Source organism: Lithobates pipiens, unplaced genomic scaffold (assembly GCF_037356315.1).
Source record: "Lithobates pipiens isolate NorthernLeopardFrog02 unplaced genomic scaffold, aLitPip1_a1.2 Scaffold_16, whole genome shotgun sequence".
Lineage (NCBI taxonomy): Eukaryota > Metazoa > Chordata > Amphibia > Anura > Ranidae > Lithobates > Lithobates pipiens.
In genome coordinates, this window is record NW_027507748.1 from 299,953,014 (window position 1) to 299,980,655 (window position 27,642).

Consider the following 27,642-nt stretch of genomic DNA (forward strand, 5'->3'; position numbering starts at 1 on the left):
CAATTTAACCACTTGGCGCCCAAGGTACGTCCTGGGATGTTCTTGACTTTCCGGGGGTATATCCGAATGATACCTGAGGCTACAGACATCATTTAGATATCGGCATTTTCAGCCGGCGATTCCCTGCACCATAAGAATGATCATAGCGGCTTTTCCAGCGCTTGAACATGTTCAAAAAATTTCTGTGCAAATACTGTGCGAGATAAAAAGTTGCAACAACCGCCATTGTATTCTCTAGGGTCTTTGCTAAAAAAACATATATAATGTTTGGGGGTTCTATGTAATTCCTAGCAAAATAATTATGAATTTTACATATAGGAGAGAAATGTCAGAATTGGCCTCGGTGCGAAGTGGTTAATAAATGCTTACAAAGACCAAAATGATGACAATGATTGGACAAAAGTGAAGCTCGCAGATCTCGAGGATCGCTTGCGACACAACAATGTCAAAATATACGTGGTGCCCAAATCCATCTCTCCATCAGACCAGCATAAATACGCCAGCGATATGATCTCCAAATTACTCCATGAGGTGTCACCAATTGAACGCACTATCGATCGTATTCACTGCATTCTCAAGCCTAAACAGCTGGGTGCATCAATTCCCAGGGATATTTTAATGAAGATTCATTTCTTATCAACCAAAGAGCAACTCCTTGCTAAAGCAAGATCAACCCCTGATCTCCTAGCACCATATAATGGTGTGCATCTATATGCTGATCTTTCCCAATATAGAGAGAAGACAAATGAAAACAATTACAAAAGCCCTCAATAACCACAAAATCACCTACAACTGATGCCACCCGACTACTATAATGTATTCGGGTGGCAATGGGACAACCTCTACAGTATCAAAGCAGAAAGATGGCTTACAGCTCCTACACTCCTGGGATATAATCCCAGAGCTGCCCAGTGGTGACTTTGCTTCCTCCTCAGGTCCTCCCCCACATGGATACCAACAACAGGAGAACCAAAACTCCAAATTTAAATGAATCATCCTGCTGCATCATGTCCTAGCTACAACCTATATCCCCGGCCTCCAGCTACATGACACTTGTTACTGAACTCAAACCCCACATATGGTCAGCTTGTTGCAGAATAACTGTTGACCTTTGAGTTCTTTTTTCTTTTTGTATTTCTGTTCCTCATTTTTACCTTTTTTGTTTCCTGTTTATGGCTTGTTCATCAGATTACAAGGGTTAATTCTGTTATATTTTCCCCTTTATTACAGACTACCTTACTAAAGAAGCATAGTATAAGTCTTTTCACTTCCAGGACTGCGAAGAAAAAACTGCTGAGCATCTTCATCTGAGGAACCATCCAAGTATCACCGCCTGAACATCTAAACGTGAGTTTACACCATCACCCACACTAACAGCCTTCACACCACTATTAGGGATTAGCCGATACATTCTGGTGTCACTTTGACTTTGGATAGAAATAACGGGTGTGTAAAAATTGGTCTTTGGGTGTCGGTGGCACCTTCCCACCATAACCCTTTAGAGGTAGCCTTGATGAAAGAAATAATTGGCCTTGCTGTAAAAAATTGCAATGATATTCACCTGTCAAACAGGTGCAGAAGAATTGGTCTTTGGGTGTTAATTGTGCCCATGAAACCTATACCAAAAACATTCTTCCAGATGAAATGATTGAACACCCTCAAAGCTAGGCAGCCTCGAAGTCCTGCAGAGACTCCATATCCCAAAAAGACTTAATCGGTGTCATTGGCATTAAGGGCTTCATAGCAGGTAATCCAGGACTGATTCATTTTTATAAAAGTGAAATGGTCCAGGGAGTCTGTGGACAGACGCATTCTATGATCAGTAACAAAACTTCCTGCAGCACTGAACGTCTGTTCTGAAAGCAGGCTGTATGCAGGGCAGCCCAACAACTAAAAACACATACTGGGCAAGTTCTGGCCAGTGTTCTATTCTCATGACCCAGTAAGTAAGTGGATCGTCAGCTGGAAAGCTCTCCATCTCTGTTTTGGTCCTGAGGAAATCGTCCACCATGTGATGAAGATGCTGCTGATGGGATGTAGAAGCTGGCAGCCCTGGGCGGTGAGGATTAAAACAAAATCTGAAATACCTGACTTAGGCGGACACCTTCTCCAATGCTCCTCTCTTGACCAATAGAAGGCTCAAAACTAAGTTTTCCAAGACATTGTAACCTAACGTGTCCTCAAGAGATTTTATCTTCTGCACTCTCTGTGGGGACGGGATGAGTTCTGAGACCTTCTCCTTATAACGGTGGTCAAGGAGGGTCACCAACCAGTAATCACCCTTCTGCTTTATGCCACATATTCTTGGGTCCTTTCGCAGGCTTTGAAGCATGAGGTTGCCTCAAGCCTCAAATTTGCAGAGGCTTAAGAAGCAGACTCCTCAGGGTCACTCAGGGTGAAAGCATCTGGAACTTCCTCCTCCCAGCCACCTACTACTCCCAAGGGTCCTGGGGTTGGAAAGCCATCGCTTACAGATTGACGCATGTCTTCCTCTTTTTCGAAGCCTATGAAAGTGCCAGAATCCTCCTCCTCATCCTCCTCCTCTCTCTCCCCACGTGTGTTCTGTGACATAGGAATGATGGTGTCTAGATAAAGTGGGCCTTGAAAGGAAAGGAAGTCCTCCTCTTCTTCCTGCTGCTCTGCCTCCAGTGCCCTGTCCATAATGCCATGCAGAGTCAAAAGCAGAGGTGGTCTGTCATTGTGCCATACTGGCACAGGTACTCATTGATGGCCTTCTGCTGCATGTATAGCTGCTGCAGCTGGGACCTGAAGGGTGTGGTATGGATTTTTAGGGGACCCCTATGCCATTTTTCAAAAATTATTTGGTGCAGGGTGCTTAATATCCGTACCAGATCTGAAGTGCCTGGTGTAGAATTATTTTTTTTTTATTTTGGTTCAGGGTTCCCCATAATATTCATACCAGATCCAAAGGGCCTGGTATGGATTTTTGGGGCGACCCCAATGCTGTTTTTTTCAATGACTTTTATCTGTATTGCCGAGACCCAACAATTCATTATAGGCACGAGTAGTTTTAAATTACTTTTTTCCTTTACAAATGTCATTTTGTGCAGGGACTGTTCTGAACTCAGGAAAAATTTGCCACTTTACAGGCATACTACAGACACCCCCAGGTACAAAATTTAAAGGAATATTTCACTTTTATTGTTTCACTTTAAGTATTATTAAAATCACTGCTCTCGAAAAAATTCTTTTTTACGTTTTTAAAACTTTTTTGCATTGATGCATGTCCCCTGGGGCAGGGTCCAGGTCCCTAAACACTTTTTATGAAAATAACTTGCATATTAACCTTTAAAATTTGAACTTTTGATTTAGACTTTAATGGTGTTCAAACAAATGTTTTGCCTGTTCGCATATTCTGCTGCGAACCGAACCAGGTGTGTTCAGGCCATCCCTAGTCAGCAACTATTGACTGACACAGGGGAGTTGGAGCTGTGGATCTCATGACTGGACCAGTGCAGGATTAAAATAGGTAAGTATACAGATTTTTTTTTTACACAGGTTAGGTACCATTTGTAGCGGGGGTAGGGGTTGAAAGTTGGGACATGAACATTTTTAGGCCTAGTTAGTGTTAGGCTGAAATTCTACTGCAATTTTAAATTTTTGGACTTCATGATGGGTTCAGCCAAGAGAGAGCAAACCAAACTCAAACACATTCACTCGTCCCTAATGTGGATTTACAATACAGTATATGGGATTAATGCACTGCTAAATATTTCAGTGTATTCAGTATACATGCACATCATAATTTCCATTTTATGCTTATGTTTACTTTGCTTCTTTCTCATTGCCCTAAAATCTTTTCTATTCAATGTTGACATTTCTGACAGTACCTACCTAGTATTTGATAAATACATGGGACCAGTAACGTCACTGGATTTGCTTGGATGGTAGAAGGTGAAGGATGGCTTTAGAAGGTTAAGAAATCGATTTGAAATTGTTGCACAGTTCCATATATTGGAACATCTTTGCAATTAACTGGTAAAATATATATCTAAAACCAGAAGTTATTATTATTATTATTATTATTATTTATTTTTATTGTAGAGCAAGGATTTTTTTTTCAGCTGTGTACTATTGGGGAGATTTCCCTTTACTTCTTGTCCTGTAAATACAATGAGAAGTGAGAGAAACTCTTTCCTAATTGAAAAAAAAACCTTCTTACACAGTCGTCACCTAGAAATAACTCAAAATGTCATATTTTGTCTCACTTGCAGCCCCAGGGGCAATGGTCATCAGAAAAAATAAACAGCATTAATTTTTCTTACATGAACAAAGTCAGCATTGAAATTATGACAGCGGTTATAACCTCTCAGCATTTTATTCAAAATAAAAAGAAAGATTTTATACACTGACAACCTCCTAAATCTGCATTAAAAAAAAACTTTTTTTATTATTATTGAAACCAGAGAAGAAAAATGAATGCCATGAGACCCATAACATTAGCTTGTCGTACAGATGCAACTCATTTGCAACAAAGTCTGCTTGAGGATCAGAACCTTGGAGAGGATCGTGGCTTTGGCCTGCAAGACCAAAGTGCAGGATGATCAAACTGTGACAAAGTTAAAATACCCTATCATCAATCTCCTGTATAGGGATCAATGTTTAGTAAGGACACAGGAATATCCCTTAAAAGCAATCATAATATTTGACAGCTATGAACAACTGTGCATAGCGGAGTGGCCCCAAACAGCAGGCATCCCCAAGAACTTTTGATATACACAAGAGGAATATGCAAATTCTTAAAAATGATATCTTGAGGATGGTGTTATTGAAACTAGTGTCAAAAAGATATAAACCTTACAAAAAAAAATGATAGGCCATCTCTATACAGTCAATTGATTATATTAACCACTTAACCACTTTCAGACTGGACCATTTTGTTGGCTTAAGACCAGACCACTTTTTGTGATTCGGCACTGCGTCGATTTAACTGACAATTGCGCGATCATGCGACGTGGCTCCCAAACAAAATTGACATCCTATTTTTCCCACAAATAGAGCTTTCTTTTGGTGGTATTTGATCACCCCTGCAGTTTTTATTTTTTGCGCTATAAACAAAAATAGATCGACAATTTTGAAAAAAAAACATTATTTTTTACTTTTTGTTATAATAAATATCCCCCAAAAATATATAAAAAAAACTTTTTTTCCCTCAGTTTAGGCCGATACGTATTCTTCTACATATTTTTGGTTAAAAAAAATGCAATAAGCGATTATTGATTGGTTTGCGCAAAATTATTATATTAATATATATATATTAAAATTATTGTGACTGCGACATTGTGGCGGACACATCGGACATTTTTGACACATTTTTGGGACCATTGTCATTTATACAGCAATCAATGCTATACAAATGCATTGATTCCTGTGTAAATTACACTGGCAGTGAAGGGGTTAAGTGTTCCTAGGGGCATGTTACTAACTGTGGGGGGCTGGGCTTTGTGTTAGTGAACACTGATCTCTGCTCCAATCACATAGAGCAGAGATCAGCGTCACTTGTAGCTAGGCAGAACGGGGAGATGCTGTTTACAACGGCATCTCCCCGTTCAGCCGCCCCGTGAGATGATCACGGGTATCCTCACGGTGATTGAGTCCGCGGGACTGGACTCATGGGGTCCCCACTGTGCCGCTGGCGGCATGCACGCGATGGCAGGGCTTCATTTAAAAATGGACGTACCTGTACGCCAATATGCCTGCCCGTGCCATTCTGCCGACGTACATCAGCGTGCGCCGGTTGGGAACTGGTTAACGACCGCCTCACATTGATGTACGTCGGCAGAATGGCACGGCTGGGCACAAGCACGTACCTGTATGTTGCTTTTTAAGTGCCCAGCCATGGGTCAGGAGCGCGGCGGCGGCGGCGCTTTCTCCCAACCCTGTCCTGTGCTCCATGACCGTGGCTGCGGGACCAGGGGACCTGATCGTCGCTGGTGTCCCGCGATCAGGTCACAGAGCTGAAGAACGAGGAGAGGTCCTTGTAAACAAACCTCTCCCCGTGCTTCCCTGTGTGGCTGTCACCGATTGTCTCTTCCCTTTTATAGGGAAGGACGATCAGTGACATCACATGCCATGCCACGCCCCCTACAATAAAAAAAACACATAATGTCATACATAACACCTACACTGCCCCCTAGTGGTTGATTCCTTCACTGTCAGTGTCATTTACACAGGAATCAGTGCATTTAAATAGCACCGATTGCTGTATAAATGACAATGGTTCCAAAAATGTGTCAAAAATGTTTGATGTGTCCGCCATAATGTCGCAGTCACAATAAAAATAGCTGATTGCCACCATTACTAGTAAAAAAAAATTAATAAAAATGCTATAAAACTATCCCCTATTTTGTAAACGCTATAACATTTGCGCAAACCAATCAATAATCGATAATTACGATTTTTTTACCAAAAATATGTAGAAGAATACGTATTGGCCTAAATTGAGGAAAAAAACATTTTTTATATATTTTTGGGGGATATTTATTATTGTCGCTCTATTTTTGTTTATAGTGCAAAAAATAAAAACCGCAGAGGTGATCAAATACCACCAAAAGAAAGCTCAGTTTGTGGGAAAAAAGGACACCAATTTTGTTTGGGAGCCACGTCACACGACCATGCAATAGTCAAAAGCAAAAGTTAAAGCAACGCAGTGCCAAATCGCAAAAAGGGCTTGGTCCTTTGGCTGCAAATTGGTCCGGGGCTTAAGTGGTTAATTTTAGATAATTTTTGTGAATAAATATTTTTTTTTTATAGTAACACTGGTAACACACTTATAAATTTGATACACACTAATTATATGCTATATGGATAGGAGAAACACTGTGACGTAGCAACAACATTGGATGGATTATGAATGTGAATAGCTTTAATTGTATATTGATACAAAGAAACAAGTTTGTCCTTACAGTGTTTCTCAATTAAAAGATCAGATTTTTTTCCTGAGGCAGAGAGGAAACAATTATAAAAAGACAATAAACTTGGCAAATGTCCATAATGTATTTTAGTAGACTAGGCGTAAAATTTAAAAAATGCATACTATGCTTTTCCGCTTTGTAAGACTTGTGCCTGTAGCTGTAGGACTATTAGATATTCATTTAATTATAAGGTCTTAGTTTGGGGGGGGGGGGGGGGGTATGTGGATCTCAGTTAATACTTCCTTTGTAGATTATAGTCCTACAGGGAAAAGTATTGACTAATCAAAAGAAATATTTCTTCTTTGTGCTAGAGCTCTTCCACTAAAGTCTGTATGCTTTCAAATGAAAGCAATATCGGAGCACATACAGTATAATGTGTGCTATCTTTTTTTTAACTGAATGTTGACAAGAAAATGTACAATTTGTTAAAAAAAATCATTAAGATGGTATATTTTCTTGGCTATTGTAAATTAATACATTCTAAATTATTAAGAGATACAATGGAAAATAAGCTGTGTACTAGGATTTTAAAGTGTGTATATATATATATATATATATATATATATATATATATATATATATATATATATATGCCTTGAAAAAAGTGTTCATACCCCACACCCCTTGACATTTTCCACATTTTGTCATGTTACAACCAAAAATGTAAATGTATTTTATTGGGATTTTATGTGATAGACCAACACAAAGTATCACATAATTATGAAATGAAAGGAAAATTATACATTTTTTTTACAAATAAATATGTGAAAAGTGGGACGTGCATTTATATTCAGCCCCATTTACTCTTCTACCCCTAACTAAAATCTAGTGGAACCAATTGCCTAAGGAATTCACCTAATTAGTAAACAGAGTCCACCTGTGTGTAATTTAATCTCAGTATAAATACAGCTGTTCTGCGAAGCCCTCAGAGGTTTATTAGAGTACCTTAGTGCATAAACAGCATCATGAAGGCCAAGGAACACACCAGACAGGTCAGGGATAAAGTTGTGGAGAAGTTTAAAGCAGGGTTAGGCTATAAAAAAAAGATCCCAAGCTTTGAACAGTTCACGGAGCAATTTTCAATCCATCATCCGAAAATAGAAAGAGTATGGCACAACTGCAAACCTACCAAGACACGGCTGCCCACCTAAACTGACAGGCCAGGCAAGGAGAGCATTAATCAGAAAAGTAGCCAAGAGGCCTATGGTAACTCTGGAGAGGTGCTGAGATCCACAGCTCAGGTGGAAGAATCTGTCCACAGGACAACTATTAGTTGTGCACTCCACAAATCTAGCCTTTATGTAAGAGTGGCAAGAAGAAAGAAATGTTTGAAAGAAAGCCATAAGAAGTCCTATGTGCAGTTTGTGAGAAGCCATGTGGGGAACAGAACAAACATGTGGAAGAAGGTCTCTGGTCAGATGAGACAAAAATGTAACTTCTTATAGCAAAAAAATTAGCAAAATTCTAAATGCTATGCTATGTGTGGCGGAAAACTCACACTGAACATCACCCTGAACACATCATCCCCACCGTGAAACATGGTGGTAGCAGCGTCATGTTGTGGTGATTATTTTTTTTCAGCTGGGACAGGGAAGATGGTCAGAGTTGATGGGAAGATGGATGGAGCCAAATACAGGGCAATCTTAGAAGAAAACCTGTTGGAGTCTGCAAAAGACTTGAGACTGGGGCGAAGGTTCCAACAGGACAACGACCCTAAACATAGAGCCAGAGCTACAATGGAATGGTTTGGATCAAAGCATATTCATGTGTTAGAATGACCCAGTCAATGTCCAGACCTAAATCTGCAAAATATTTAAAACTGTTTATCATTTTCCTTCCACTTCACAATTATGTGCAACTTTGTGTTGATTTATCACATAAAATCCCAATAAAATACATTTACGGTTTTGGTTATAACATGACACAATGCGGAAAATTTTAAGGGGTATGAATACTTTTTCAAGCCAATATATATATATATATATATATATATATATATATATATATATATATATATATGATTATAACAGATATATAGTATATACAGTTGTTGCCCAGTGTCTTCCTATCATATTAAAGGTACAAATGCAAGAAAGCACATTTTTATGTGATAGAACTGACTTTGTTGTTCAGTCAACAAGGCAGTTCTAGCAAAAGAGATATGATGAATAACATGACAGTTCACCCATGTCTGAGACCCTCTAGGGCAGTCAAGTGCTGTCATTGTGGAGTTAAATCCCTACACAGATATGAAATGTTAACTGAATTCATAAACACTTCATGCACCTGTCAAGCTTCTTTAGCATGCAAAGCCCCATCCTTTTTTAGCTTAAACTCAAAAGCTGTTGTTATGAACACAAGACATAACCTTGATGTGACATAAATGAGGACAACAAGTAGTGTTGTGGTTTTTCTACCAATAAAAGTTAGGAATACCTGTTTATACAGGCTTCCATACTTAATAGTGAACTGTCAAATGCTGTTTAATGGACACAGCTTCACTCAATGGATAGCATTTCGGATACACTCCACTATGTGTCAGGTTGGGAGCTGTTGATACAAAGTCCCTTAGGATAATGTAGAGAAGCTGTGATTGGTTAGTACTGTGAGAAACACATCTCCTGTCATGTGACCTATGATATCACACAAGAACTATAGATAACTGAATTATTTCTTCCAGCACTGACTGTTGGAACACAGCTTTCCTGCACACTTACATTGTAATACTGTGATAACACCATGCCTGAAAAAGAGAACTGAGTGTTAGCTAGCTTAAAGTTTTACTAAACCCACAGCAGTAAAATCAGTCTGTATATGCAGTAAAGCATGCTTGTTATACTCACTGTGGAACCTAAGGGGATAATCGTCTGTATTGTGTAAAAGGATTGTTTGATTCTGTCTTCTCTTTTCCTCACCTTCTTACATTGTACCCAAAACATCTCCAGATAAGACAGAGTTAGTTGAGTCAGTCTGCACATGCTTAGTTCGTGTGTATTGCTGGACAGTTTTTTTTGTTTCTTGGGAGAGTGCATGTGATCACAGGGCCAATCAACACTGTACAGATGGAGGGTCAGGGGTCATGCATCCTCATTGGACAACCAGTGCCGTATGAAAACTCCTATAAACTTTACCTAGGGACTGATAGAAGTCCCAAGACTGACATATTCTGCTGATGAGAAAGGGTATTTACCAGTTTATATTTACTAAAATGATTGCATTTCCATGTACTGTGTAGTGTGGGACCAGATATAGTGAATTAAGGATCCTGGGTTTAGTAACACTTTAAGTGTATATGTGAATACAATTCAATCACCATAATGGTATTTACATAAACATACCTAGAACTGAGGATTCTTGGACACATATTCACTTAACCAAGTTAACACTGTGAATGTCAAAAGCTTGCGTAATAAATTTTATTTAGCACATCAGCACAGGGTATTGACCACTTTCACTTTTTCAGTAGTATTGTGGCAGTCTTGGAACATGAGGTCAATCTCTAATAGCTTCTTGCTATGTAAAAGTATTGGGTAGCCTCTAACTTTTTTTTTGTAACAAGCTAATAGTTTTCTTAAATATGGGGAATTACAATCTTGTGTCTCATGATTAGACGTGTGCACACTGAAATATTTCATTTCGTAATTTCGTTTTCGTCCGAAAAATAAATTTATTTAGTTACTCCCGAAAATTAGTTTTTATCTTATTTAATTTTGTTAAAAAATGCATTCGTCCGAAAATCCGAAATAATTAAGGTTGAATCTGTCATTGAAGGCTTATGGTGTCTGTCGAATGTTCGAAGAAGATTCGACGGAGCAGCTAAACTGTACGACACCGCAATGGTACATTTCCGGTCAAATTTTCCGCCTACAAGCTATAGTAGAATTCTAATGTTGTATGACACTAGTAATAATTATATTTATTTATTATTTTATTATTACTAGTCAACCAGCATTAGAATTCTGTAGTCTATCGGCGAAGCATATAACCATAAATGTCCACTTGCAGCGACTGCTTCATCAAATCGTCATGTGAAATCTTTTCTCTCTATGTCAAATAATCTTGGACTAATGGAGTTAGGTTAGGCACATTGGACCTTGTTTTGCTATTGTCTCTATAATGTCAAATCTTTTCTCTCTATGCCGAATCTTTTCTGTCTATGTAGAATAATCTTGGACTAATAGAGCTAAGGTTAGGCACATTCGACCACAGATTTGATGGACACAGATTGCTATTGTCAGAGTCATGTCCAATCTCCTATCTATATCGAACTGTTGTCGCAACGAAAATGAAAATAAAGCATTTGTTTATGTCGGAGCTTTCGGTTTTCAGATTCTGCACGTTCGTTATCGTTTGTTAAAATGATAACGAAAATACCTGAAATTCGGACAAAAATGCTTTTGGGCGAAAACGAATGCACATGTCTACTCATGATACAAAAGACAGAAGAGTCTATTGTATGATGATTCGGTCTTGAATGTGAAAGTCTCTTGCCGACCTTTCCTGCTCTAATGTGTATATGGGGCTGCAGTGAGATATGAAATATGGTAGTGCAGAAGCACAGAACACATGGCCAGCATTTTCAAAGGCTTAGGTTCAGGGCAGTTCAAACTTTATGAATATTAACTACTGCAATTTAACTAGCAAAGCAGCAATAAACAAAGAATAAACACCAGAATAAAACAGACAGCCTTTAGCAGGAAATGTCAGCATCTACATGTCTGTCTGAAGCATGCCTTTGACAAATAATAATTTTCAAAGAATTTTCCAACCATTATTATGCATGAGATTTTCTTTTCTCTCCTACATTTCTTAATTGATTTGGTCACAAAGAGATGTGTAACACCCCTTGTTCAAGGTGTTTTCATGACAAGCTGTTTTCATTCTCCCCATCCATCATGTTCTTCTTGCGTACCTGTGCATTGTGCTTATGTCTCTATCTCCTGTCTGTAATGTGTCAGAAGATAGAACGGGTTCAGTCAGCAGTCCTGAATGCTCAGTACAAACATCAGGGATTAGAGCTGTGAGAATAGTTTGTGCAGATTGTCAGTGGACATGACAAGCTCACACAGTGCAGGCTTTCTACAATCCTAAATAACATTTAGCAGCTAGAAATGTCTCATTTTGCATTTCCAAAAAGGCAGAAAAGCCTTGCATGACATAAGGAATTCTAAAATACTTGGAAGACACACACATATCTGCATTCATAAATTTGGAATGACAAAAAGTGATGCTGAAATATTAACGCAACTCAAAACTGGAGAAATTCAGTGGCAATGTACCTAGCATGCATGTCTTCAGACACTAAGGTTTTGAATATAAAAGTTAACAGGACCTTACATGTTTGAAATGTATACTTACTAACAGGGTCACTGATAAGGGGGTAGCACCTGTCCTCCTGTATGGGGCCAAGGCCCCATAAGATCAACAATCGGGCCCAGAGTAGCAGAAGTGGGTGCAGTTACTGGAACCAATCCCCCTGTGGCACTCCCTGTGTATACAAATACAGAGTTCTTCCTGTTAATTTAATCTGCAGTTGAGGCTGCAGAGAAAGGATATTGAGGAATCTTTGTCCTCAATCTCTTTCTGTCTCAAACGTGAGACTTTGGGTGTCTGTTTAGACCCCTGATATTTCCTCAACCTGCACAGGGCTGTTAAAAAAAATAAAAACATATTTAAGGGCTTGTTCTCATAGATATTCTGGTTGCATGAATGAGTAGTTTGCTCATGCAGATGGTCGCCGCCTATTAGGCTTGGTTCACTGTTCCTGTCAGCTAGACTGTGCAGGGCCCCATAATTTCTAACAGCAGCCCGGCCTACTAATACCTGTCTGATATTCTGATCATTATATAAAAACATTGTAATAACTTGAATGCCTCATGACCAATGAGACAATGGAACATGAAAGAACATACTGCTCCAGAATTTAGGAGCCAATCTGTCCAAATATTGAGCCTTAAAATTATTTTAAAAAAAGCACAAACTACCAAGATAATTAATTTTGTCCAGCAATATTGTAGAAAATATAGTACTTGTATAGTAGGTGTATACGATTTTAAGTATTTTGGTTATGTTTTCAGTGCTATATATATAGAATTGTATACTGGAGTTTATATTTATTTAAAAAAAAAATCTTACTCCTGTAGCTCAAGTTGCAAGGTTAAAAACATTTGACTACCAGCAAATGGACACAATCCAAAGACCCCCTGAGCAAGAAGAGCCTTTGCTACTATTCAGTGGCCTTTAAGCTTGTCTCATTTACATCTAGTCAGCAAACTCCATTTTTCTGGGGCTTCATGTGCCATATATGCCATACACAACTTCTGCTACCTGCCATATATTGCCACTGGTTACCCAATAGCAAATAGATGAAACCTTACTGGCTTCATGAGCTTCAAAATCATAATTATTAGTAGCAATTAATAAATATACGGGCTACTAGGAACATTAAGAACTTTGATGCATGTCTGGTCTTGTTGCAGTGCTCACTTTTTGCAAAAAAAATGGAGGCTTACCCTGTAACATATCTACAAAAGAACAGTTAAACAATGTAAGTATGGAGATTTTGATGAAGATCCAGTCAGGCAAGAAATATTAGAGCTGACATCAGTGACTTGTTTTGGGGTTGTTATCCGTATTCTTTCTACTACTTTATGAGTTACTGACCAAGAATAAGCAGAATTATATCAGTTGTAAGCATACATAATATGCACATGCCTGTTCCAGGTCAGTGACTCACTAAGTAATGCAGAATGAATATGAATGATAGCTCCAAAACATTCAACAACAAAAGTGACCAACAGCAGCTCTAATATTTCTGTCCTGGCAAGTTTCCTAGATTTGTGAAACTGAGTTGAATAGCATTGCAAATCAGAGTACACCCATTTTGATTACCCAATTTTTGCCTGTAGATTTAATAATGGCCTAGGACAACATAACTTTAAATTTAGCAACTTACAGCAGATTCAATATAATAGAACATAATGGGAAACTGTGTTTTATAATTCCCTAGATTAAAGTATCTTATTTGTAAAAGATTGCGCAACTCTCTAAAAATAAATTACATGACAGCAAGTGAAGGACACATTTGGCTATGATTTTTCCACTATATTCACTCTTATAAATGGTACTTCCCAAATGAATGTACATTATTTCACAAAAGTGAGTACACCCCACACATTTTTGTAAATATTTTATTATATCTTTTCATGTGACAACACTGAAGAAATTACACTTTGCTACAATGTAAAGTAGTGCGTGTACAGCTTGTATAACAGTGTAAATTTGCTGTCCCCTCAAAATAACTCAACACACAGCCATTAATGTCTAAACCGCTGGCAACAAAAGTGAGTACACCGCTAAGTGAAAAGTGAAAATGTCTGTTGGTGTTAGTTCAACAATTTATTTTTTGTCAAGAGGTGAACTTGAACTTTAAACACGCTCATATTTTTTGATAGAAAGGTTTTATCGATTGGAAAGGATAGGAAATAAACCCAAATGATTAATATCTGGGAAAATGAAAAATAAATAATTCAATTAAATTTACTCTTTAAAACCCTGAAAACACCTTTGTTTATGCTGAAAAATTAAGATCACAGGGCATTTGGTATTCAGACTGCTATAATATATAACTAATATCTAATATCCATGCTAAGTATAATTATAATCTTTCATGACTAGACAAATGCATGCATAGATACTTACCCTACTGTACCTGAAAAAACAGACAGATTTCTGGCTTCCTTTAAATGTTGGTTCTGTGACCAAAAGCCTAGACAAGTAGAAACCAGGTACATTGCGTTAACTTCAGTTTACTTAAAGTAGGTTGTAATCTCAAAATAAAATAAAAAAACACGTCACAGGCTCCAGAATAAAATGTGCCTTTTTGAATTCAGCTTGCACCTGCTATAGCTATATAACTATATATACAGCCAGGTCCATAAACATTGGAACATCAACGCAATTCTAATCTTTTTGGCTCTATACACCACCACACCCCAAAGGTTTTGTCTTCAGCAAGGGAAATGCATGCTCAATCGGATTTAGGTCAGGTGATTGAATTGGTCATTGCATAACATTCCACTTGTTTCCCTTAAAAAAACTCTTTGGTTGCTTTCGCAGAATGCTTCGGGTCATTGTCCAGCTGCACTGTGAAGTGCAGTTCTGAAGCATTTTGCCGAATATGAGCAGATAATATTGCTTGAAATACTTCAGAAATCCTCCTACTGCTTTTGGGATAATGGGGGAATAACACACACCTGGCCATGGAACAGCTGAGCAGCCAATTGTCCCATTACTTTCGGTCCCTTAAAAAGTGGAAGGCACACATACAAACTGTTGTAATTCCTACACCGTCCACCTGATTTGGCTGTAAATGCCCTCACATTAAAGCTGAAAGTCTGCAGTTAAAGCACATCTTGCTCATTTCATGTCAAATCCATTGTGGTGGTGTATCGAGCCAAAAATATTAGAATTGTGTTGATGTCCCAATATTTATGAACCTGACTGTAAATATAGCTATAACCTGCTGAACCTTTCAGTTATTTACTCTGTCTGCTTTGTGGTGGCAACAATACGTAGGCTCCTTTAGCCTCTGAGGCATTACCACTGCATTGAGCATGCTCCAGGTCTGTGTTGAAAAAAAAAGGGTATCTATGGGTTACTGTGCCTTATTATGCTCACATCTAACTAAATCACAGGCAGCAGCAGCACGGTAGAGGTGGGTCAAAGCAAGTGAGTGATACAGAATCCTTCACAGAGTCTGCCTGCCATTTGTTCTTATAATATTCCTGCATAAGCAGATTGTGACTACTAGGCTTCCCCACCCTCAGTGTTATATATATTGTAGATAGCAGTGAAGTGACTGTTCATAATTATTGACATCAAAGCTATTATCAGCCATTTTTTTTAGAAAATAATGTTCTATTACATAGGCTAATGGAAACCGTGTAAAGGTTTTTTTTTTAATTAATAGTCTCTGAGATTTCATGCTCTTTAATTGAGCCTTTATTGAGATTACCAGTATTTGGAAAAACTGACATCTGTACAAAATTCCTAGTAGAGCTAAAAGGTAGGGTATAGATAACAAGGCAGTGCATTTTTATTCCTGGTTTTAGATAGTAGAGTCATAACATCAGTCCCCCTGTAGAGCTCAGTGATTGCATCTACTTCTTCAGAGCATAACGCAGCATAGAACACTGCATTAAAGCTCCTTCTACCATATCAACACTGAATCGAACAAGTACAGGGACCAGCATAAAACATGTCATTGATATTTTTACCACAAAAGTATACTTATTGTCCAGCACCCGCAGTTCCAGCAAACTAATGATTACATGCTAATTGTTATGGACAAACTGCACAAGTGAAGACAATGCAACAATAAAGACCTACTGAACACTGTAGCAAGAGTTTATTTCAATGGACTTTATGCTTAGTGCAGTGTTTTACAGTGCAAGCTGCTAATGAGATCTCTTGAGGCTTCAGTGACGGATGCCACATGCAGAACGAAAAGTCCGTGTACACGTGTTCCTATTACAAAGGAAGAAAACAGCCATATGGAGGGAAAACAATTCATTCTACATAAAGCCAGCAATACTTTCAGATTTCAAACTTGGCTTTCATCAAAGATATCGCTATTTAAAAAAATATTAAAGTCGTTTTAAGTAGCGGTACCTTCTGTTCTGTCACTATATAAAAGTTTCCTCTAAGAATAGTTTAAAGTAATCTGAATTCCAGGGAGCCATGGTTATCAACTCAGCTGTTACAGGGATTTACTGTGCTGTCAAATTCAGATATTAAAGCAAATAGCCATAATTTTATGTGCTAAAGTGAAGTGTTTTTGACAAGAATAACCTAACACTAAAAGAACATTAAAAAAAAATATTTTTTTACCAGGGGAGCACCCAGTTTAATCACACTCTACTGTCAGTTGTGAATTGCTTTTACTTCGCTACAGCCTCTTTAAAAAAAAAAAAAAAAAAAAACGTGCTCCTTAAAAACTCAGTTAATCAAAAAAGAAGAAAAAAAAAGGTATCATCTGTATCTAGCCATTTCTGTTTCTTTTTTCTCTCCTTTTGACAAATTGTAGCTTATTATCTCTTGCTATTTCAGTACAAAGGAATTGCCTTTGGAAATTGCTTCCAAGCAACCATTAGCCTTTAGTGGCAATGTTAAAACAGCAGTTGAGCCTTTTCAGTTCAAATTATACTTATTTTAATAAGTTAAAATGGTAGAATGCCGAATAGAGATTAATGTTCTGATGAATGCTAATCATCAGCATGTATGCAAAATAAAAAGCAGCTGATGTCCTTTAGAAATGAAAGAAAATCCTTATTATCCTGTTTGACTCTGCATTATATAGAATGAAATGAATGGTAAACAAAAAAAAAACCTTAAAGCAGAACTAAACTCTTTTATCCTTTACAGCTCAGAAAGGTGCTATCTTGGCTTCTATTTAAAACTGCAGTTCCTATGGTGCTGCACGTTTGATCAGCTATAGCACTTGCCATTTGAGGGCTTCAGATTTCCATTGAGGACTGATAAAAGTACCAAATCCAGTTACTATGTGATGCGCAAGCTCATAAAGTAACCAAAATACTTACATTCCTTACCTGACTAATCCAAATCCTCCTTTATTTGTGTCTTGTAAGTTTCTCCTCCCATACACTGCAGCTCGTAGGGAGTTTCAGCAACAGAAGGTGTGTTGTCAATCCAGAAAATAATTGGCAGGATGAAGTGGCGCCAGTTGCTGACTGATGGGCTACAGCAGGGGTCTCCAACTGGCAGCCCTCCTACTGTTGTGAAACTACAAGTCCCCTGAGGCATTGTGAGGCTGACAATTACAAGCATGACTCCCACAGGCAGAGGCATGATGGGACTTGTAGTTTTGCAACAGCTGGAGGGCCACCAGTTTGAGACCCCTGGGCTACAGGCTTGTGAAACAGCACTGCCAACTTTGGCAGTCTGCTATTATTTTCATCCCACTGTAGTGCAAGGAGGTACAGCCTGCATTAGAGTGACAACACTGCTCTGAATTCAGGATCAGTGCAGCATTGTTTCCATACTATTAAAAAGAAGCTGTATTAGGTACACCTCACCAGTGGGGTCAACAAGTATTTGTAGGACTTGCAGGGTAAGAGTAAACTGTAAGTGCTGCAGAACATATTTTTTAAGTGGACAGCCACAGCTCTTTTTATACTTTATATCTTTATTAATTTCTTTTTCATTACAAACATCACAAACAAACTTTCCATAAAACAAAAAAAAAAGAGTAGGAACACAGTACTATTTTTACATATGCCCATCCCACCCTTCCATTTCCTACATTCATCACCTCCCCACTCATACACACCCACTCCTCATACATCCATCTTATTAAAAAGTACCATCATTCATTTTCTCCCACCATATCTTCCATATCCTATCAAATTTTTTAATACCTCCTTGTCTTATATATGCTACTCTTTCTTTAAGGATAACTCTGTTCATATTTTGCACCCACTCTCCACTCGTTGGAGGTGTAGAGGATTGCCATTTCTGGGCTATAAGTTTTCTAGCTTGAAAAAAACACCTTCATTTTGCTAGGTTGCCATCAATAGGTTCACTACTCCCCTTAATCCATCCCAGTACACATCCCACCGGTTCTATTTCTACTACCGTCTCAAAGACATGACTAACTGACTAACTATCATCATCACATCCCTCCAGTACCGATGTAACTTAGGACATCTCCAGAACATGTGGATCATGTCTCCTTCTATCCTTCCACATCTAGGACAAGCTGCATCACTCCTTCTGCCAAACTGGGCCATCCTCTTAGGGGTATAATATGCTCTATACAATAAGAGTAAATGTGAGAACTTTTGAGATGGGGAAATGGACACCCAAGGTGCCACCTCAAGAATCCTCTCCCATTGACCTTCCGAAATGTTACCCACAACCATCTCCCATTTTTTCCTATTCATTTGACCCTGTTTTTTCCCATGGGATTCCTTACACAACTCTCCATACACTTTAGATATTAATCCTTTCCCCGATTCTGCTCGGAGTAGGTCCTTTATTACTGGCATCTCGCTCCATACTATTGCTGCCCCCTCAAACTGCTTTTCCAGGGCATGCCTAATCTGCAAATATCTAAAAAAGGACTTTTTCGGAATTAGAAACTGATCCCTTAATTCTTGGAATTGCTTCATTTTACCATTCTGATAGATTTGGTGAACAAAATTTATACCCCTTCTTTCCCATTCCCTTACTTGTCCTATTTTTAGAACCTCGTCTAACTTATTATTTGCCCATAGGGGGGAGTATTCTGTATATCCCCTATATCCCAGTATTCTTTTCACTATCTCCCACACCTTTGTCATTAACCCTAGAGTAGGGACCTCCCGTACAACCATCCCTGCCTCTAACGCCACTACCAATGGTCTTCCGAGCAGTTGTTCAAGGGGAGTTCTCTTTTTCCAACCCCCCCCCCCTTACCTCCTCTCCTGCCAAATGCTGTAACTGAGCTGCTAGGAAGTAGTTAAATGGGTGCGGGAGTGCGACTCCCCCCTCTTTACTTGGAAGCTGCAGAGTCTTTAACCCAATGCGTGCTTGTCCCCCCTTCCACATCAGTTCTCTAAATATGGAGTCCGTCTTATAGAACCAGTCCTTGTGTATCCATACTGGCGAATTGTGTAAAACATACAAAAGTTGCGGCAGAAGTATCATTTTAATAAGGTTACATCGACCTGCTGCTGATAGAGGTAGTTTCTTCCAAATATTAATTTTTTGTTTAAATTTAGATAGCAATGGGACCAAGTTATTTACCACATATTGTTTGAGATCTTTAGTAATGCAAATACCCAGATATTTCATCTCACTCATTATCTGGATATGTGCAGCTTCACACGGTAGGGGACTATCCAATGGGTCTATAGGCAGTATGCAGGATTTATCCCAGTTTATTTTTAGGCCCGCAAGATGTCCAAAATTTGTTATTCTGTACATCACTTCCCCTATTGAGTGCTGGACATCACCGAGAAGCAGAAGGAGGCCATCTGCAAATAATACTACTTTCTCTTCTTCCTCCCCTCTCTTAAAGCCTTTTATCCTCATATTTGATCTCAGGGATATAGCCAGGGGTTCAATCGCCATAGCAAACAAAAGGGGGGACAGGGGACACCCCTGCCTCGTGCCTCTCTTCAGTCGGATCCCTAGCCGAACTCTCATTATTTATTCTAATCCTTGCTTCCGGGGATCTATATAGCATTTTAACCCATTTTATAAATACCGGACCCACCTTATATTCCCTCAAGACTCTCCACAGATAGCTCCACTCTAGCGAGTCAAAAGCCTTAGCGGCATCTAAAGATAAGACAGCTCTCTGGCCGTCACCGTCCACTGGTATCTGGAGATTCAAAAAGACCCGTCTTAAATTTATACTCGTGGATCTCCCAGGAATAAATCCTGATTGATCAGGATGAATAATTTTTCCTATCACTCCGTTCAATCTCCTTGCCAAGACCTTGGCTAGAATCTTTACATCCAGATTCAACAGAGAGATAGGTCTATATGATGAGGGAGACAGGGGGTCTTTGTTTTCCTTCGGTAGCACTATTATATTTGACTCTCTCATTGAGGCCGGGAGATCTCCCACTTCTATCGCCCAGTTAAGAGTTTTTAAGAGCTCCGGGATTAGCACCTCGCCAAAATGGCGATACACCTCCACCGGGAGGCCGTCTGGGCCTGGAGCCTTCTGGCCTGCCATTTCCCACACTATACACTGAATCTCTTCCACCGTTATAGGGCCATCTAGCATTTCCCCGTCTTCTCTAGAGAGATGAGGTATTGCCAGTGGACTAAAAAATGTGTCCATTTCCTCCCTCAACTCGGCCTGGCTGGATTGATATAAATCCTCATAATAAGCTCTAAATCTCTCTAAAATATCTGTTTTATTTGTGGATATCCTACCATCTGCCATACTAATCCTTGATACCATGGACGGGGTTGAATTTGTTTTCACCAAGCATGCTAACATTCGACCTACCCTTTCTCCTTCCCCAAATGCTAGTTGTTTCTGAAATATGGATTTATTTTCAGCCTTCTCTAGCATTATATGACGATATTCCTGCTGCGCTTTTAGCCATTGTCCCTGGTTCTCTGGTGTTGGGTTTTTTATATACTGGATTTCTGAGTTTACCACTCTCTCTGAAGCAGAATCTTCCCTTTCCCCAAACTGTTTTTTTAATTTTAGACATCTGTTGTATCAAAAGACCTCGAAGGTAGGCTTTTAATGTATCCCATACTATCTCCGGCGAAGCCGAACCTGTATTCAAATTTACATATTCTTTAAGTAAGCTTAACACTTCCTTTGGATCTCTCATAAGCTCCAACCATACGGGGCTAAATCTCCATCCTCTTTGTTGGTTTCTCTCCCCTATATCTAAGAGGGCCTTCATTGCTGAGTGATCCGATAAGCTTCTTGGCATATAGTTTATTTTTTTTACTAAAGCCACCGCCTCATCGTTCCCCATAATCATGTCTATCCGGCTTGTCCAGCACAAACTCAACCAAGTCATACAGAATATCCATAGTAGAAGGCGGTGGTATGTAAACATTGGCCAAGATCAGAGACTTTCCTTCTAGTTTACCATATAAAAAAATATACCTCCCTTGCTCATCGATCTTCAACTGAAAGCAATTAAATGAAACCCCCCTTTTAATAAGAATACTAACCCCCCTGGAAAAGGAGGTATAACACGAGTGATATTGAATATGATATTCCTCCCACCCCAGCTGTGTAGTAGTAGCTTTTGTAAGATGTGTCTCCTGGAGAAAAAGAAGCATTGCTCCATGAGACCTAGCCGTTAACTTGACTGCAGTCCTCTTCTTCCGGCCACCCATACCTCTAACATTCCAAGAATATAGAGTAATGCCGCGTACACACGAGCGGACTTTTCAACATCCAAAGTCCGACGGAATGATTCCGTCAGACTATTCGATCGTGTGTGGGCTGCAACGGACTTTTGATTCGCAAAAGTCTGACGGACTTTAGAAAATGGAACATGCTTCAAATTTTTCCGACGGAACTCCGCCGGACCCGGTCCCTTCGAAAAATTTGCTTGTGTGTATGCTATTCCGACGGACTAAAACCGACGCTAGGGCAGCTATTGGCTACTGGCTATGAACTTCCTTATTCGAGTCCAGTCGTACGTCATCACGTTCGAATCGGTCGGAGTTTGGTGTGATTGTGTGTGGCCAAGTCCGCTCAGTCGAAAAGTCCGTCAGAACTCTGTCGGAACTCCGGCAGAACTCCGGCAGGACTCCTTCGGAAGTCTGTCGGACATAAGTCCTCTCGTGTGTAAGGGGCTTAAGACTTCTCCCCCTTAACACTGTGCGTTCACTCATTTATAATTATAATACCCATACCTGAAAGCTAATTTGTGTAACTCATCTTTGTCATTCCATTTTAAGTGATAGACTTTTACCCTTTGTTTCCTCATAAATATATGTGCTTGCAACCCATCCTTGTTCCATTTTATGTGATAAACTTTTACCCATTGTTTCATTATAGATAAATGTGCATTATATAGTGCTCCCCTCACTCGAATATGCTTATTCCACACTTCTCCCATCTGCCAACCATACCTTAAACACCCTAGTCCCCTTTCTCTCCCACCGTACCCCTCCCCCTTCTCACACACTTCTCCCATCGCCTCTTTAGGCTTCTCCTGGGGCCTCCTCCTGTGACCTTTCCATACACACCTTTCCTGTAAATCACTCCACATCTTTTCCTTATACACTACTCCCTTCCCATACCCCCTCCCCACTACTCCCCTCCCCCCCCAAACACCTCCAGACAAAAAAATTACCCCATGCAATTGATGTAAGAGGGGAGCACCCCGCCAACCCCTCCAACCCAAGGGGTAACATGCGCGGAGCTCTCCTCCCTCAGCTTGCCCTCCCCTCCCCCCTCATACTCCAAATAGCATCTCACCAATTATCCCCCTCTTCCCCCCTCCACCACAACAAAAGCTCTAGAAAGAAAAACTTATAAACGGACAAAGAAAAAAAATACTTATGAACCCGCATTCCTCTCCCCCCCCCCTCCAAAACAAGGAGGAGGGGGGGGGAGCAGAAGACTAATCAGACCCGAGAGTCCATCACTACTAAAGTCTCCGGGGATGGGTCTCCAACCACTCCTCCACACCCCCAGGGTTGTCAAATATTATAGTCCCTTCAGGAGCATTTATCCGTAATCTGGCTGGATATAGTAACGCATAAGTCATGTTTATTTGGCGGAGTTTCCTTTTAACTTCCCCAAATTTAGCTCTTTTTCTTTGAAGGTCTGGAGAAAAGTCCGGAAAAATCGATACTCGAGAGCCATTGTATACAATCTTTCCCCTCTCCCTAGCTTACGGGTGATAGTCTCTTTATCTTTAGAAAACAGTAACTTAGCCAAAAATGGTCTTGGGGGGGCACCCATCTGTGGGGATCTTGAGGGAACCCTATGTGCCCTTTCAATGGTAAACGGTGATGAAAAAATATCCTGGCCAAACATATCCCTAAACCATTTCTCCAGGAAAGCTAAAGGGTCTGAGCCCTCGCACAGTTCTGGCAAACCTACTATCCGAATGTTCTTCCCCCTCATCCTATTTTCCATTTCATCTAATTTGTTTTCCTGTTTAGTTAACTGATCTTGGATTAACCTGAGTTCCCGTATCACAGGAGCCAAGTCATCTTCAACCCGGCCCACCCGATCCTCTAGGGCTGTGGTCCTTTCCTGGATCCCTTGGATATCCTGTCTGGCGTACGATAATTCCTCCTGGATGGAGATAAGTTGAGTACTCATTCCTCCCAGGGACTCTCTACAAAGGTTTACTGCCACCAGAACCTCTTTCAATGTTGGCTCGGGCTCTGGATCTAGTTCAAGACTTTCCTGTAGTCCCTCCTCTAGTAGCCCAGTTGCCCATTCTAGACTCATATCCTTGGCCTGGCCCTGGGAGTTTACTCTTTCGTCGTTTTCCTCCACAGCCGTTGGGGGGAGGCTTGACTCGTGACTTTTCCTGGTGCCTTTAGCGCCTGGTAGCCTATTAGTTTGGGCTTGCTGTCCCTGTTGCGGGCCCTTTGGAGAGATCTGACTAGGCCCCTGGCCTGGATTATGAGCATGATTTTCTAGTTTTGCAGCTGCGGCTGCTTGACTTGCTTTAGTCACACGATGCGATGGCATGATAGCTTTGCTTATGCTCCAGGATAATATTCCCAAACTATATATGTATACTTGGTTTCTCTCTCACAGAAGGTGGAAAAGAAGCAAGGGCCAAAAAATAAAGGGACACACACAACGTAATTTAGACTTTATAAGGCACGTTCTGGGCTATACCAAGACCTCTCTAGCTCCAAATGGATCCAAATAGCTCCGACTCCAATCAGTATGTTTAGGTGTATCAACAAGCACTTTAAAACAGGTTACAGTCCCTTTAAGGAAACAATTTACAGTTCTCAATACTCTTATGTGCGGAGAGTTCTTAGGCTTCAAGATTAAGGCAGTAGAAGAACCTTGCCCAGGCTTTCACGCCAAAGGGCAGGAGAAAAAAATAAAAATAAAAACCAGACCAAGGGGTAGGAAGGCACACCCAACGTGGTTTGCACTCTATACGGTATATTCTAAGCTATACCAGGACCTATATAGTACCAAATAAATCCAGATAGCTCCTGCTCCATCCGATATGTTTGAGAATATAAACAGGCACTTTAAATCAAGTTAAAATCCCTCCAAAGAAAAAATTTACAGTTCTCAATACTTTTGTAAGTGGAGAGTTCTCAAGTTACAGGATTAGAACAGTGGAAAAGCGTCCAGCAGGTAAGTATATACTGTGGGAATTAATAGATCTCATCCATCTTCCTTCTCCTGTATGTAATCATAAACACAGTTCACATAGATGATTCACACTCACCACCTGCTTGGCAGTTCACTCTCACCAGTTCCTTGGAATTGCCTGTGTGTTTCTCCCCTTGTACCTCTCCAATGCATGTACCAGGGGTTGCTCTCCACTTCCCCTTGCTAGTCTCATTCCTTCGGGACCCAATCCAGATTTCCGTGGCTATCAGAGAGGGAGCCATCCCCTTCACTATATCACCCACCGCCGTCAGCACCTTTACGAATCTCTGTCACTGCAACACGGCGTGGTGATAAACAAGGGAGGACATTCGTTCGTCCGGTTGGCTAAACGCTGATTTTCCTGGCCATCCTCGGTCCGGATCAAGGCATGTAGACCGGCCGGTCAGCGAGGTGAGACGCTGCACGTTGCGGTATACTACGGGCATGGAGGGGAGAGCGAGACAGCCACTCACTCACACGTTCGCAGCCTCCTCCTTCTCCATCCGGTCACGCCCCCAGACCTTGTCAAACTTGGTTCGGACAGCCACAGCTCTAGTTCATATTAAAGGATTTAGTTCTGCTTTTATATAATAATGTTCTTCAGACAAATACTATTAAAGCTGGCAGGTCTGTAATATTATATTGTATACAATGAAGAATCACAATAGATATATTATCAGAGTTTAATATTAAGGTTTATTGACTTACATGTATGTTACGAGTTAAAAAAATGAAAGGGGTGTCAGACCTATTGCCAACTGTATAAAGAATTTTAGGTCTCTGCATAGAGTAGTCTAGAAGGTTGTCACAGATGTCTTGCAGTTCTTGGGATTGACTGAGGTGCTGTATTGATGGATTGTTGCATAATTTCTCATGTTTGCCTTGGTTTCTTCTTTGCTGAGTTTTCTTTTCATATGCCTTTCCATGTTACAAAAAATACTGGTAGGTTAGCTGCCATCTTCCCTATTTGACTGCATAATATGTGTCTGGTACCAGTGTAAATACGCTAAGGACATTCATTTGTGAGCTCCACTAGGGCAAGATGCTTTATTGATTTAATAAAAGAATAAAATGTACTCTATCTAGCAGATCAGATTATACTAGCCATGATAAAATATAAGATATATATATATATATATATATATATATATATATAATTGTTGCACTAGTGAGACTTTCTGGAGAACTGACAATAAAGATGACATATCTCCATGCATAGGAACATTGTCCCCTGTGTATTGAAGTATGTGCCATGAAAATGAGGCATGTCTGGCAGAGACAAGAAAGAAAAATGCTAATGCAGGTTTACCTGATTTTTTTTTATTGCAAACCAAAAGTAACAGAAGCAGTGCATTCTAGGAGTCAAAATGGACCCATTTCATCAGGGCTACAAATAATAATAAAGGCAATACAAGCAGATAAAAAAAAACAAAAAAAACAATGACATTATCACTTAGTCCCTCTAAGAAATAAAATAAAACATTTTGATCACAAACAACATATTAAAAATATAAGCAGCGCTAAAATACATCAATATAACAATGCATAAATGTCCATGCAAAATCTTTGGACAGCACAAAGTCTTTGGACAATACATTTATGTATTGTTATATTGATGTATTTTTAGTGCTGATTATATTTTTAATAAAAGCAGATAAAATATCTTCACTTTTGTAATACAGAAAACAAACTGAACTGAAGAATCCAAAAGTTTCAAGTAAATAGACCTGTACTGGACATTGGGAACAACTACCAGCAGGGTAGGAGTGTTTGGGTTGGGGGGGGGGGGGGGGTGACATTAAAGGATTGAGTCTTAGTCATGCTTCAGTATAATTACACTGAGCAAAACAAAATTATAAATGCAACACTTTTGGTCAGAGGGCTCAGGCATGCTGACCGATTGGAGAACGTAAGAATGCTGGTGATGTCTCTTTAATGGAGAACCAGAGGGGCCTGGCTGAGAAGCAGCCAGGCGGAGATGAGGATGTAGGAATGCTGGTGATGACTGAATACTTGGATGAGTGGGTCGATAGCTAAGGTAAGAAGTATTATATCATTAAGACGGAAGTGGGTGCTTATATGAGCACAGTAGATGTGGCTGTGTGCATAGCATACAGCCATATTGCTACCACAATTTGTGTTAGTGAGCACTTCTCCTTTGCCAAGCTAATCCATCCACCTCACAGATGTGGCATTTTAAGATACTGATTAGACATCATGATTATTGCACAGGTGTGCCTTAGACTGACCAAAATAAAAGGCTACTGTATTGGAGGGGTTCAAAAACCATTCAGTATCTGGTGTGACCACCATTTGCCTCAAGCAGTGCAGCACATCTCCTTCGCATAGAGTTGATCAGGTTGTGGATTGTGGCCTGTGGAATATTGGTCCATTCCTCTTCAATGGCTGTGAGAAGTTGCTGGATATTGGCAGGAACTAGAACACGCTGTTGTATACGCCGATCCAGATCATACCAAACATGCTCAATGGGTGACATGTTCGGTTAGTATGCTGGTCATGCAAGAACTGGGATGTTTTCAGCTTCCAGGAATTCTATACAGATCCTTGCAACATGGGGCCATGCATTATCATGCTGCAACATGAGGTAATGGTGGTGGAGGAATAGCAAAACAATGGGCCTCAGGATCTCGTTACGGTATCCCCGTGCATTTAAAATGCCATTAATAAAATGCACCGATGTGTGTTGCCCATAGCATACACCTGCCCATACCATAACCCCACCTCCACCATGGGCCACTCGATCCACAACGTTGACATCAGCAAACTGCTCACCCACACAATGCCATACAAGCTGTCTGCCATCTGCCCTGTACAGTGAAAACTTGC

General features: G+C 40.0%; 1 protein-coding gene across 3 annotated transcripts in view; it reads right to left on the minus strand.

Annotated features, from left to right (window-relative positions):
• The window catches only part of TAFA3 (TAFA chemokine like family member 3), a 670,905-nt gene that overhangs the window by 583,706 nt on the left and 59,557 nt on the right, over positions 1-27,642 (minus strand). The window contains exon 1 of one of the 3 annotated variants that reach the window (XM_077481554.1): positions 14,637-14,699. The exons of the other annotated variants lie outside the window; for them this stretch is intronic. The gene's annotated coding sequence lies outside the window, so the exon portion shown is untranslated. Of the gene's footprint in view, positions 1-14,636; positions 14,700-27,642 lie in introns of those variants that run through there. 3 annotated transcript variants of the gene reach the window in all.